General features: G+C 43.7%; 1 protein-coding gene across 3 annotated transcripts in view; it reads left to right on the top strand.

Annotated features, from left to right (window-relative positions):
• Window positions 1-13,748, top strand: part of CAB39L (calcium binding protein 39 like) — a 113,615-nt gene that overhangs the window by 59,186 nt on the left and 40,681 nt on the right. The gene's annotated exons all lie outside the window — the stretch shown is intronic.

Below are 13,748 nucleotides of genomic sequence, written 5' to 3' on the forward strand. Positions count from 1 at the left end.
AGCAAAGGAGGAAAGAGAGGCCAGTTCATATAGGAGCACTACTCGGCGGCAGCAGCAGGAGAAGAAGCATGGGATCCAACTGTGAGTCCCTGCCCTCTCCCTGACACTCCCCAAAAGAGAGGGAGAACCATTAACAAGGGGCACAAAAGGGCTGCAGGCATCAGCCTTTGGCTGAAGTAAAAACATTGTCAAATATGGCCACATCAGAAACTGCGATGCAGAATGTGGTAGGAAGTGGCCTTGGGGAATGCTGAACCTAGGCCAGGGGTTCTCAAATTGGGGGGCAGGACCCTTCAGAGGGTCACCAGGGTATTACATGGGGGGTCGTGAGCTGTCAGCCTCCACTCCAAACCCTGCTTTGCCTCCTGCATTTATAATGATGTTAAATATATAAAAAAGTGTTTTTAATTTAGAAGAGGGGTTGCACTTAGAGGCTTCGTATGTAAAAAGGATCACCAGTACAAAAGTTTGAGAACTACTGACCTAAGCCATTCCCACTGCTGCAACCTTCAGGGCCATGGGCTAGGACTTGGTGGAGAGGGAGGGCCTTGGTCCCCCTGTCCACCCAAGAGCTATGGCTCCTGTCCCCATTGAGGGCAGCAGCAAAGAAGGGGTTACCAGCGAAGAAGACAGTCTAGCTAAGATCACATCCAGAGCACTACAATGCCCTGAACTGATAGAAAGATTGGAATCGGAGACTAGGCCACTAAGCCTAATGACTGACCAAACCACCCAGCTACACCTGCTCTTTTATGCAGTGCTAAAGAAACCGTGCCTAAATCCTGTTCATCTCACTCTCACGTCTGGCCCTAATAAAGTCAGAGGGATTCCTTGTGTAAATAATATGAGCAACGTATGAAGAATGAAACATACACTTGCATATTGGAATCATTATGAGATTATCATTGACTCTAATAGGACTGTCTGTGGGCATGATCCCACAACTGCTGAAGTCAGTTGCAAAATTCCCTTTGAATTCAGTGGTGTATAATCTGGTCCTGTGTAAGTAAGGTAAGGACTTGGCCCCTTGTCATGTCTGCTGCTGCAAAAGCTCTCAGAGGTACTGGATTTTGTGGGAAGTTTCACATTTCAGTCTCTTCTGCTCTAGTGCCAAGTGAGGCAGTTGCACTGGAGGTGAGTGAGACTTCAAGTATCCTTTAGTGGTAGGGATTGTAACTCAGTTGGAAGCCAGGAGACCAGGAGTTCTAGTCTCCCCTCTTTTGACTGCTTTTTTATATTTCTGTATGCTTTACAATTCTTATTATTGATCAAGGCATTGCACGCCTAGGAGACAGTTAAGTGTAATTCCCTTCATTTTGCAAGTAAGATCCCTAACAGGTTGCACAAGGACACTTGTAGAAATGGAAATCAAATTCAGATCTTTGTATGGCAGACTCAAGTCTCTTCCACCTAGTCACGCTGCCTTTCAGAATGGGTGTTCCAAATCTGTGTGCTTGGCTATCCTATTGCTAACTACTGCTCGGAGAACTAGGCCACATTCTTCTCCCAAAGCCAGGAACAACTCACGAATCCTGACCTTAAACATTCTTCTGCTGTCGAGCAAAGAGCTGTGTAACCTGCTGGCAGAGTGCTTATCATATCCCCCCACCAGTGACTGATTCACATACTCCTTCATGAGCACAGGGCTGTGCTAGGGTTCTGAAAATCCTGCATTCAAACCTTGCTGATGGCTCGTGGAGGTTGTTGTGACTGCACATGATGGAATATGTTTTTCCAGTTTTCTTGAAAAAAATTGGTTGATTTAATTCCCCCAGTGAGAGAATGCCCTTAAAAGTAGATTCTGTAGCTAAAAGCTTTATACTCCATCAATTCTGCCATGATGTGCAACAAACACCCGTGTTCCATACTTTGGTCACTGGCCACATTTCAGTGGTTTGTGTCAAGCAGTGGGTAGGTTTCAAGGTTGAGAAGCAGTAACTTAAAAAAAACCCATATTTATATAGACCATACTGGAAATATTCCAGAGGTTCAGATTGAAACTGGCTATCAAATCCTCTTTTCCAGATTTTTTTGTGCACAGCTGGGAATGTCTAGTTTGCTATGTGTAAGGCCCTGGATAGATCATGATTTCACAGACTGCATGGAAATCATTACATTAGCCCAGTACCGTGAGGCTGTGGTTTTGTGGGAGGTTAGTGAGCTGGACCCATCCCAGAGAGGAGCAGGGAGGTGGCAGGCCAGTTCTGTCCTAGGGAGGGAGTGTGACCACAAGGTGCCGGCCATGGTGCTGGCTTGCTCCGGCCCATGCACTGTTGTTACTTCCTGTCCAGCTGCTGAGGATTGGGGGTGGAGCTGACAATGCAATGATTTGGAGCTTGGCCCTGCTCCACCGTGGTTCCTGGCAGGTTTGGCAGGAGATTGGGATCTGTCCTCACTCTAGTCAGCATAGTAGCCTGTACCGCTTCTGCTTAGAATACAAGCAGGTGCATGAAGGGGCGCTGCCCCAGAGAGGTATCTGGGTGTGAAGGGGCCCCGCCCCTGTGGAGGGATCAGATGGGGGAATGGATCCTTGTCTCAGTTCCTCACCAGCTGGCACTGTGGTAGCTCCTGCAGCCTGCTGGGGGGTAAAATGAGAGCAGGTCTTCCCAACCTTGAGTATAGTTGTATGTCTTCCTGCTAGTGATACTGTCAGCTGGGACAGAGGTAAAATGGAGTCAACTCATTAAAGAGGTAGGAAAGTTGAAGTTTAGGCCTAGGAGTTCTCATGGGTGTCAGTTCCTCAAGGTCTGACATTTTGTCCTAATGATTTTGTATGTTTATAGTTAACATCAAAAAGGAAAATCCAGATACACCTGAAGTAGTGGAGATCCATTTGCTTCTGCTGTAAATACTATCAGCAATATAAGGGTGATGATAGGTTCTTGTTGTTGCTATCTGAGATTGCACGTAAGGGTCATTGTGAAATTAGCACAAGGCTGCTGAAGCCAGGAACTCAATTTACACCATTTCACTGGTTGTAATAAACATATCACTGATATTCCATGTGACGCTGCAAAAGCTGTCTGTACTTGGTTATGTTTCTGAATCAGACGGGCAGTTTTTGTAGTCAGTGTTTTTTTCCTCCTACTGCAGACAGGCAGGTGATGTTGCAGAGGAGGGAGCTCAGCTTCTGTTGGTGTACAAAAGTGTATCTAATGTATTTATGGGGAAAAATCAATCGTCTGAGTGAACAACAGATTAGACAGGTGTGTCGTTTTAACCTTTTACATGTTGCTTCCTGACTTGGCTCCATATGAAATGAGAATACATTTACAAGAACACGAAACTTCCCTTAATTTAGTGTATAGGATCATAGTAGTGAATGATCAAAAGACTTGTTGGATCAATGAGTTCAGTTCCCTACAAGTGCAAGATACAGTCCCTTGATATAGTATGTATCTAATATTAAGTATCGGAGGGGTAGCCGTGTTAGTCTGTATTTACAAAAACAGTGAGGAGTCCGGTGGCACCTTAAAGACTAACAGATTTATTTGGGCATAAGCTTTCGTGGGTAAAAAAAATAAACCCACTTCACGATAATACTTCCTGATTTTGGCCGTGTCTATAATGTTTTGTTTAAAAAAAAAAAAAAAAAAAAAAAAAAAGCTCTGACAGAGTTATAGGCCTGCTCTACACTAGGAATTTACGTCAGTATAGCTACGCCTCTCAAGGGTGTGAAAAATCCACACATCTAATAGGTGCTACTGTACCAACCTAACCCCCGGTGTAGACAGCACTAGGTCAACAGAAGAATTGTTCCTTTAACCTAGTTAATCCACCTCCCTAAGAGGTGTTATCTACCCAAGTAGGAGAAGTCCACCCATTGGCATAGGTAAGTGTATACACTGAAGCGGTGCAGTTGTGCTGCTGTAGCATTTTAAGCAGAGGCAATGTGGGGAGGGGTGCATGTGGGATTAAGTGCCCCCCAGATTTCTGTGAATGCTGAGCTGCCCCTGAAGGGCTTGCTCTGCTTAGCCTGCCACCATGAGAAGGAGGTTTTGTCCTTCTGCTGTGCCTCTCCCTCGGCACTTCCAGCTCTCTTGGCCCCTATCCCCAAGCAGCCAGGCCCGGGTGGGAAGCAGAGGGGGCAGGCTGCTGTGTCCTCCCCAACTGGGCTCAAACAGCTGCTGCACTGCCCAGAGGCAGTGACCCGAAGCAGCCACCCTCAGCCAACATGAGAAGTGGCTCTCTCCTGCTCCCTGCCAGGGACAGGGACTGAGCCAGCTGGAAATTCTGGCAGGCAGAGTGTGGTGCTGCTGGGCACAAGGTGTGTGTAGGGGGCCACTGGGGAAGGTGCTGGGAGCAGGGTCCCTCTGCTCAGGCGGAGATAGGGGCACTGCCCACGCCCCTCCCCCTTGCTGAGGTGTCCGTCAGGGCACAGATGCTCTGTGGAGACATTGGTGCTGTGAGTCTCCCCAGCCCGGCCAAGAGGCATGTGCTCCTCACTAGGAGCCAGCAGGATTGGCTGTCCTGGCCCAAGGAGGTGGGGCTGAAGGTTCCTCCCAGAGGCGACACATGAGGTGGTCATGTGGCCCCCCTTTACATTGTGTCATCCCCCTACTTCCCCCACCCCCATCAGCAGGCATGAGTTATCTTTGGTTTTAAGTGTAGACACATCCTTAGTGCTCAACCATTGCGTGATTAGTACCCTAACAGTGTTAAAGCATACCTTTATGTTGTCTGTACAGACCGGACCAAGCCATATTATCATGCCCTATTCTGGGCAGAACACTGTGAACTTGAGCATCATTTGTTAGAATTGATGTCGCAGTTTGTCTCATGCCACAGGCATGACCGAACAGTGTTTTATAACACAGCAGGGGCACCAATATATTTACGAAGCCAGCTTAAACAGTGTGAAATCTGTAATATGGACAGGGCCTTTGTGTCCCAGCAACCAGGTGTGCAATTATAATTCTGTTACTGTCTGGGTCGGGGGCAAGGCTATGACTGGATCCTGAGGCATTTCAGCGAAGAGCTTCTTCAAATAGCTGGTTGTCAGAAGCAAAGGAGACTATTTTTAAAACTCTGCCCCACCTCTTAGCAATACAAGGTCATAAGCAATCCAAACCACTTTAAGTATAATAAAGGGAAACTAGGAGGAGAACAGAAAAATAGTGCCTATTTCCCAATCATAGAGTTACTTCCCCCATCCTAAAACTGATAAATTCTTATTTATTATTTGTTAAATTAAATATAAACCGTGTACTGCTTGTCGAGGAACAAAACTCAGAGGAAGACTCTTTGTCATATTGCTTTGAGTCTAAATGGCCTTTTAATATTATTTGTATTGCAGTAGCACTTAAAGGCCCCAATCAAAGATTGTGGCCCAATTGCACTGCACTCTGCAAACACACAGTAATATTAATAATTAATAATTTAATAAAAAATCCTTGTCTCAGAGAGTTTACAGTCTAGCTAAGATCAAGTATAATATCAATTTTGTGTCTAATGCATCTTCTGGTGACTATATTTTGCACTTGCAAAGACATTATAATCGAAAAGGTCTTTCCTGTTTCTGTTATGATCCTATCAAGTAAATTTACAATAATTTGATTTTCACTTGTGAGGGAACCAAATCTGGGTATTTTTTAAAATAAGTTGCACAAAGCATTAGTCTCAACTTTCACTGTTTAATTTGTCAAAAAATATGAAGACGTTACTACCAGAAAACAACCTTTTTCTAAGCAGAAGCATGCAGAGGCATGCATAACTTTCCTTAAATTAGAGGAGTTATGTCACTTTATTCACAGAGGAGATAATAGACCTGTGTACATGCTGCAACCACAAAGGGACATCTTACACTAGTTAGGTGATCTAGTCAGTTTGGTAGCGTGCTTCAAAGATTGTTGTAATTCTGCATTTGCAACAGAGAATTTAGTACTCTATAATCAGCAGAAGTGAAGCTGCTATCCATGATGCTCATTAATTATGAATTACACTTTGTGGACGAGCAGGTTGTTTGTTATGTCAGAACCATGCAGAAAATAAACCTCTGAAATTATGATAAAAATACTTTTATTTAGTTTTCATTTGAGACTATACTGTGGTAATTTCTAGTGACTAAATTGTGTGCAGTAAAATTGCAGAGGAGGTAAAGAAGCTGATGTAAAGACTGTAAAAGAAGAGTTAAAATTAGGGCTATCGATTAATCGCCGTTAACTCACGTGATTAACTAAAAAAAAATTAACTGTGATTAATCGCGCTGTTAAACAATAGAATACCAATTGAAATTTATTGAATATTTTTTGATTTTTTCTACATTTTCTAATATTTTGATTTCTATTACAACACAGAATATAAAATATACAGTGCTCACTTTATATTATTAGTTTTATTACCAATATTTGCACTGTAAAAATTATTTTAAAATTATTTTTTCAATTCACCTCATACAAGTACTGTAGTACACTTTAATGATAGAGATTGCAACTTACAAATGTAGATTTTTTTGTTACATAATTGCACTCAAAAATAAAACAATGTAAAACTTAAGAGCCTAGAAGTCCACTCAGTCTTACTTCTTGATCAGCCAATTTCTAAGGCAAACAGATATTGCTGACTGCTTCTTATTTGCAATGTCATCTGAAAGTGAGAACAGACATTCACATGGCACTTTTGTAGCCGGTGTTGCAAGGTATTTACATGCCAGATATGCTAAACATTAATACGCCCCTTCATGCTTCGGCCACCATTCCAGAGGACATGCTTCCATGTTGATGATGCTCATTTAAAAAAAAAATGCATTGATTAAATTTGTGACTGAACTCCTTAGGGGAGAATTGTATGTCTCCTCTTCTATTTTACCTGGATTCTGCCATATATTTCATGTTATAGCAGTCTCAGATGATGAACCAGCACATGTTCATTTTAAGAACGCTTTCACAGCAGATTTGACAAAATGCAAAGAAAGTATCAATGTGAGATTTCTAAGGATAGATACAGCACTCAACCCAAGGTTTAAGAATCTGAAGTGCCTTCCAAAATCTGAGAGGGACGAGATGTGGAGAATGCTTTCAGAAGTCTTAACAGAGCAACACTCTCATGAGAAACTACAGAACTCGAACCACCAAAAAAGAAAATCAGCCTTCTGATGGTGGCATCTGACTCAGATGATGAAAATGAATATGCATCAGTCCACTCTGCTTTGGAATGTTATCGAGCAGAACCCCCAAGAAACCCCTGTGCATCTAGATCCCATCCCCCCCAGCACCTGGATTCCCCCCACTGAGCTGCCCGCACTCAGATTGCCCCACACAGAGCCCTCTCAACCCACACCTGGATCCCCTCGCACACTAAGCCCCTCCACTGTTGGATCTTGCCTTACTGAGCCTGCCCACACCTGGTGCACCTTGCACGGACGGTCAAGACCCTGGGGTGTTTCTGGGGCAGAGCTAGTCCTTGCGCTGTGGCAGGGTTGGGTGCAGCCTCACCCCTGAGTCTGTGTCCTGGGGGAGAGCTGCGCAACTCTATGCAGTCAGTGGCCTGTGATCCCCATTGCCATGCTGGAATCTCCACATTTATTTGACAAATAATATTGTGCACAGAACTTTTAATTTTTTGGGATAGAATTTTTTAGTTTTTGAGCACAGAATGCTCTCAGGAGTAAAGTTTTATGCTACCATCCAGCACCATAGTATCTAGTTGCATCAACAGCAGTAATAGCAAAGTCCCTGGTGGACTTCCTGGGGTTTCTGGTTTTGCTTTGAAAGCAAATTGCTTTGCAAATTAGGTCCACGACCGACCGTGTGTTGGCTTTGCAAATTGACTAGGAGCCAGTGGTCTGTTTTTAACACAGGCCTGATATGCTTATGGTAGCCTCAGGCATGGTGAAATTGGGCAGCTACATTCTTTACCAGCTAGAGCCTGTGCATCATCTTCACATTCAACTTCAGATACAATGAGTTACAGTAATCCAGCCTGGGTGGCAACAAATGTAGGGATTACTGTGTCCAGGTTGTTGTCCAGTTGGAAAGGACAAAGTTTCCGAATAAGCTGGAAGTGAAAGAAAGCACTGTTGGAAACTGATTCTGTCTTGTCCTTCAAGCTTAGCGAGGAGTCAGACAGGAACCAGAGACTTTTCACAACTTTGACAAAGGGTGGCTGTGTGCCTTTAGTGGAAGGTGGTGGAGACAACATCTTGGCCATCTTTTCAAAGCATTTCCTTTTTGAAGTGGTGCTGATCAGAATCTGGCTTGGATTTAGTTTGAACCAGCTGCTCTTTAATCAGGGGCTAATTTCCTGTAAACATTCTAACATGGTTGTGGTTGCATTAGTAGAGAATGAGATATATAGTTGAGTGTTAGGTGTTCTGTTGGCCGCACACCTTATGGCTTCTCACTGTCTCTCCCGGGTGTCTCAATCTAGATACTGAAGAGAAGTAGGTATAGTATGGATCCCTGTGGGACCTCACATATGAGGCCTTTGAAGAGGAGGAGCAGTTACCCGTCACCACTCACTGAGTTCTGCTGGAGAGGAACAACTGAAACCTCTATAGTTCTGGGCCATGTACTCCTGTTATGTCCTGTAGGTGGATTAGCAGTAGAGCTGGGCAAATAATTGGTGGGGGTGGGGAGTATGGTTTGGGAACCAAAGCAAAAAATTAATTAAAGAAAATTAATTTTGAACTAAAACTGGTTGGTTTGTTTTTTGTTTTTGTTTTTCTTGCTGAAATGACAAACCAAAGCTCTTTTTTTTTTTTTGTGGTGGTGGGGAGGAGTTTGAACAAAATTTTTTTGAACATCATTTTGAAATGACATTTAATGACAAAATGGTTCATTTTGACTTTTTTTTTTAATTTTCCCTTCATATTTTATTCAGCCAAAATTTACCAAATTTAGTAAATTAGTTCTGGTCATCCTGAAATTGTGTTTTTTAGCAAATTTGCTATTGAATTGAAAAATTTGGCCCAGCTTTAGTGAGCAGTACCTTGTTTTCCACTGAGGTAAAGGCTGCAGAGACGTTTCCCTGCTCACACTGCTGGATCTTACTTTTGTGCCTGGCCATAAAATGTTGGCACATTTAGTGCCACTAGAGCTGTTTTTGTGCTGTGCTGTAGTCTGAATCCTGATTGTGAAGCATTCCCAGTGTTGGCTGATGTCTTGTTGAAGCTTGATGGCTATTAATTTCTCAGTTATTTCCTCGAGGAACGGGAAGTAGAAGAGATCTTCAGGGTCAAGTGTTGACTTCTTGAGGATTGGGCAGACTATTGCATTTTTCAAGAAATTTGGAAGTGTGCTTCTCTAAAGAACAAGGCTTTTATCTGCTCATTCTTCCACTCAGATTATTTTCTCTCATTTCTATTTACTCCTAGTGCAACATAGAATCAAAGAAATGTAGGGCTGGAAGGGACTTAGAGAAGTCATCAAGTCCAGCCCCCTGTGCTGTGGCAGGACCAGATAAACCTAGACCATCCGTGAAAGGTGTCTGTCCCACTTGTTTTTAAAAACTTCCAATAATGGGGACTCCACAATCTCCCTTGGAAGCCTATTCCAGAGTTTAACTACCCTTACTACTACTACTACTATCCTAATATCTAATTTAACTCTCCCTTCCTGCAGATTAAGCCTGTTAGTGCCTTCAGTAGACACGGAGAACAACTGATCACTGTCCTCTTTATAACAGCCCTTCACATATTGGAAAACTATTATCAGGTGTCCCCTGCCTCCCAGATCATCATCTCTCAAGACTAAACATGTCAAATTTTTTAACCTTTCCTCATAGGTCAGGTTTTCTAAAAACCTTTTATCATTTTTGTAGCTCTCCTTGTGACTCTTTCCAGTTGTTCACATCTTTCCTAAGTTGTGGTGCCCAGAATCGGGCACAGTACTCCAGCTGGGGCCTCATCAATGCTTTGCCCAATGGGACAATTTCCTTGGGTGTCTTTTCATACAACACTCTTGTTAATAAACCCCAGAATCATATCAACTTTCTGTGCAGCTGCATCACATTGACGACTCATACTCAGTTTCTGGTCAACTGTCTGGCCAGATCCTTTTCAGCAGTACTGCCACATTTTGTAGTTGTGCATTTGATTTTTCCTTCCTAAGTGAAGTACTTTGCACTTGTCGTTATTGATTTTCATCTTGATATTCAATAATCAATTTAGGCCCAAGATGCTTGAAAGAGAGCCTATTTGGTTAGTGACACAGTTCCCCAACTGTCTCTGCATCACAGAACATGGATCTCTGCTGCACCTCTATCCCAGACTTCCAGTTTGGGAAGCTAAACAATTTAAAGGCACAGTTCCAAAATCCACAGTCTATAGCTACTAGGTTTTATAGGTTTCTCTTGTCCTTTGCTTCTTGGATCATATGAATGTACTCAGATACTTTTTGTTCATGGAATGGAATGTCTTCTGCATATAAGGCTGGAGTGGGATTCCCTCCAAGGAACAAAGTGCTTGTGTACTTCAGCAATGGGAACTATTATAAAGAACTATGAAGCTTAAATACAAGTGGCAAAATAGAGGCTAGAAGTGATCTTTAATTTAAGGCTGTGCATTTGAGGCTTCAGGGTCTCCCTGCACATAGATTATGAGGGTTAAGCCTAAAGAAGAGGGCCTTAAACTTGGCCAGGAATAAGCTATTGTAGGGTGTCTCTGTTTTATAGGGACAGTCCCAATATTTGGGGCTTTTTCTTATGTAGGCGCCTATTACATCCCCCAACCCCTGTCCCGATTTTTCACACTTGCTGCCTGGTCTTCCTAGGCTATAGTTGACCATGATAAGAACACTTATCCTTTTGCAGGAGGATAGTATGTGAAAGCCAAATTGCAGCATGTCCAAGAGGAGATAAAAGAAGATGTTGAAGTCATCAGTATAGACCACATGTACAAGGAGTTTAGAGGTGAAAGAGAGGAGGGATGTGAGGTAGATGAAGACAGAATTTGAGTCAAGATGCTGTATAACTCCCAGGTTTTTTGTTTATTTTTCCTTTAAATTATTTACTTTCCTATCTATAGCTCTATGAGGCTACAACTGAAGTCTGAATCTTTCAGAAATTTTCTGCCTGGCAGAAAGGACTATTTGTGTTTAGAGAGAAAAGCAGGGTGGTGATTTGTTTGTTTTGTGTGTTAATGCAAAATGCCAGAAAATTTCACACCCAGCCAACCAGAACTGGTGAAAAGCCAAAAATGTACAGGGTTTTTGGGTTTTTTTTTTGGATATGAAAATATTTGCACAGCTTTCGTAAGGACTTACATTTTCAATTCACACGATAACATCCCTGTTCCTTAGCAGTTTTGTACTCTGTTTGATAGTTCTAGTGATGTGCCATTAACATCTGATGGTTAGAAATAGGCATGTTTTTAGAGTGAGCTGTCTTAATCAAAGACGGTGACCATGAGAAATCTTTGAGGAAAGAGAGCCTTCTATTGTGGCCATTGGGAAGGGAATGTAGATTAATCTCATTGCACGTTGACCTATGCAAATTAGTGGGCAACTGCAAACCTGGTACAATTAGTTGGTAAATAATATTTGTTGTTTTATATAGTGCGAAGTGCATGCTGGAAGCTTTGCAGTGAGGTATGAAATCAGGGAGGGGGAAGCTGATTCCAGTCTGTGTCTCCTGTAAATTTGGGTTAATTCCATTGGAGTTACTAGAGTTGTATCAGTGTAATTGTGGGGTGAGATCAGACCCATCTCAGTTTCTACCTTGAAGTGCTTACAATCTATATATCGTGTGGTTTTTCTCTAGCATGCGGTGGGGATTATTTATGTAGTGTTATCCTCTTGTTCTTTCAAACATTAAAAGATTTTTCATTCAGTAGAAGCTATACTCCTGGGGGAAATCTGTACCACTGCACATGTGCAGAATTTATTTCCCCTGCAGATATCTTTGCTTCCACACAGAACAATGATTTTCTGATGGAGAAGCAAAGGGAAGCCATGAGAGCAGTCGTGTGACCTTCACCAGCAGTATGTTTTGGGTGCCCAGGGCAGCCAGCAGAGAGGTGAATCACTATGGGGTAGAGGGGGGGACTGGGGAAGACCTGGCTGGTGGCTCCTACCTGTGCTGACTCTTCCCCTGCACAGCATCCAGGGCTGTGTCAGACCCACCCCCTCCTCTGTAGAAAGTTCTGCAAACTCTGCCAGCACCACCCATGCTTCTTGCACCCTTCGCTCCTCAGCTGCAGGGACAGGGATCCCTGTACAGGGAGCTGCTCCCCAATCTGCCCAGTGCCCACGCATCCAGACCCTCCTGTCGAGCCTCACCCACCCCCGCACCCAGAACCCCCTTCAATGAGCCCCACTCCCCCTGCACCTCGATCACTCCAGTGAGCCATCCACACCCGAATCCCCACCCTACCAAGCCCCAACCAGCTGCACATGGCTCACTGCTCCACTGAGCTCTCCACACTCAGATCCCCCTGCTGAGCTCTATCACCCCCACACCCAGACCTCTCCCTGCTGAGCAGCAACTACCTTCACCTGGACCCCCTGCAGAGTCCCGTTACCATTGCACCCACAACCCCCAACAAGTCTCTGTGCATCCAGATCTCCCCCCCCCAGCACAGATTTCCCCACTGAGCTGCTCACACCCAGATTGCTCAACACAGAACCCTCTCAACCCACACTTGAGTCCCCACACACTAAGTCCCTCCACACTTGAATCCTGTCTTGCTGAGCCTGCCCACATCTGGTGCACCTGATATTGAGGGGCAGGGCCCTGCAGTGTTTATGGGGCAGGCCCGGTCCTTGCACTGTGTCAGGGTTGGGTGCAGTCTCACCACTGAGTCAGTGACCTGGAGGGGAGGGCAGGATGCACAGCGATCTCCCACCTCCGTGCCACCAGTGGCCTCTGCTCCCCAATGCCATGCTTGGAGCCTTCACGTTTATTTGACAAATAAATAAAATTTGCAGAATTTTAAAATATTGTATGCAGAAATTTAAATTTTTTGGCGCAGAATGCCCTCAGGAGTAAAACTAGGGATAAGCTCAAACCAGAAGCCTAGATCTGAATGTTTGAAGACTGGATGTTCTACTAAAAGATATGCTCTAGAAATTATTTTGGGGAAGTTCTATGGCTTGTGTTATACAGGAGGTCAGATAAGATGATCACAGTGCTCCCTTCTGGCTTTGGATTCTATGAATATCCACCAAAATTTGAGATGTTCAAAATCTTAACCTGGTTTGGACTTTACAAATAGCTCCTGTTTGTCATCTTGGCCAAACCAAAACCCTGGATTCAAATACCTTCTAGTGGATCTGAAGCATCATCCAGGTTTTGTATCTTGCATGCATGGTTAATTCACCTGAAAAGTTGTGCTCATCAAAAGTGTTTTAAAGTAAACCGTGAAGGAGTGGAGGATGAAGGATATTTGACTTTGGTTTTTCTTAGTGACAATTGTTTTGTTTTAGTGGAAGCAGGTTAGGTTGTTTACCTTAACCTGCAATCTAGATATCTGTACACTCCATCAATACCTTTCTAGTTAAAGGTAATGGGCCAGGCTTGCTGGTTGGTTCAAGGCAGTGGTTCTCACACTTTTCTGCTGGTGACCCCTTTCACATAGCAAGCCTCTGAGTGCGACTCCCCTTATAAAGTAAAAACACATTTTTATATATTTAACACCTTTATAAAATGCTGGAGGAAAAACAGGGCTTGGGGTGGAGGCTGACAGCTCGCGACACCTCATGTAGTAACCTGGTGACTCCCTGAGGAGTCCCAATCCCCAGTTTGGGAACCCCAGGTTTAGGGTCTAAGTGGCAAAAACACTGTTATGGGAAGAGTAGATTGCAGCAGTGCAA

The sequence above is a fragment of the Gopherus evgoodei genome, chromosome 1 (genome assembly GCF_007399415.2).
Source record: "Gopherus evgoodei ecotype Sinaloan lineage chromosome 1, rGopEvg1_v1.p, whole genome shotgun sequence".
In the NCBI taxonomy this organism is placed as follows: Eukaryota; Metazoa; Chordata; order Testudines; family Testudinidae; genus Gopherus; species Gopherus evgoodei.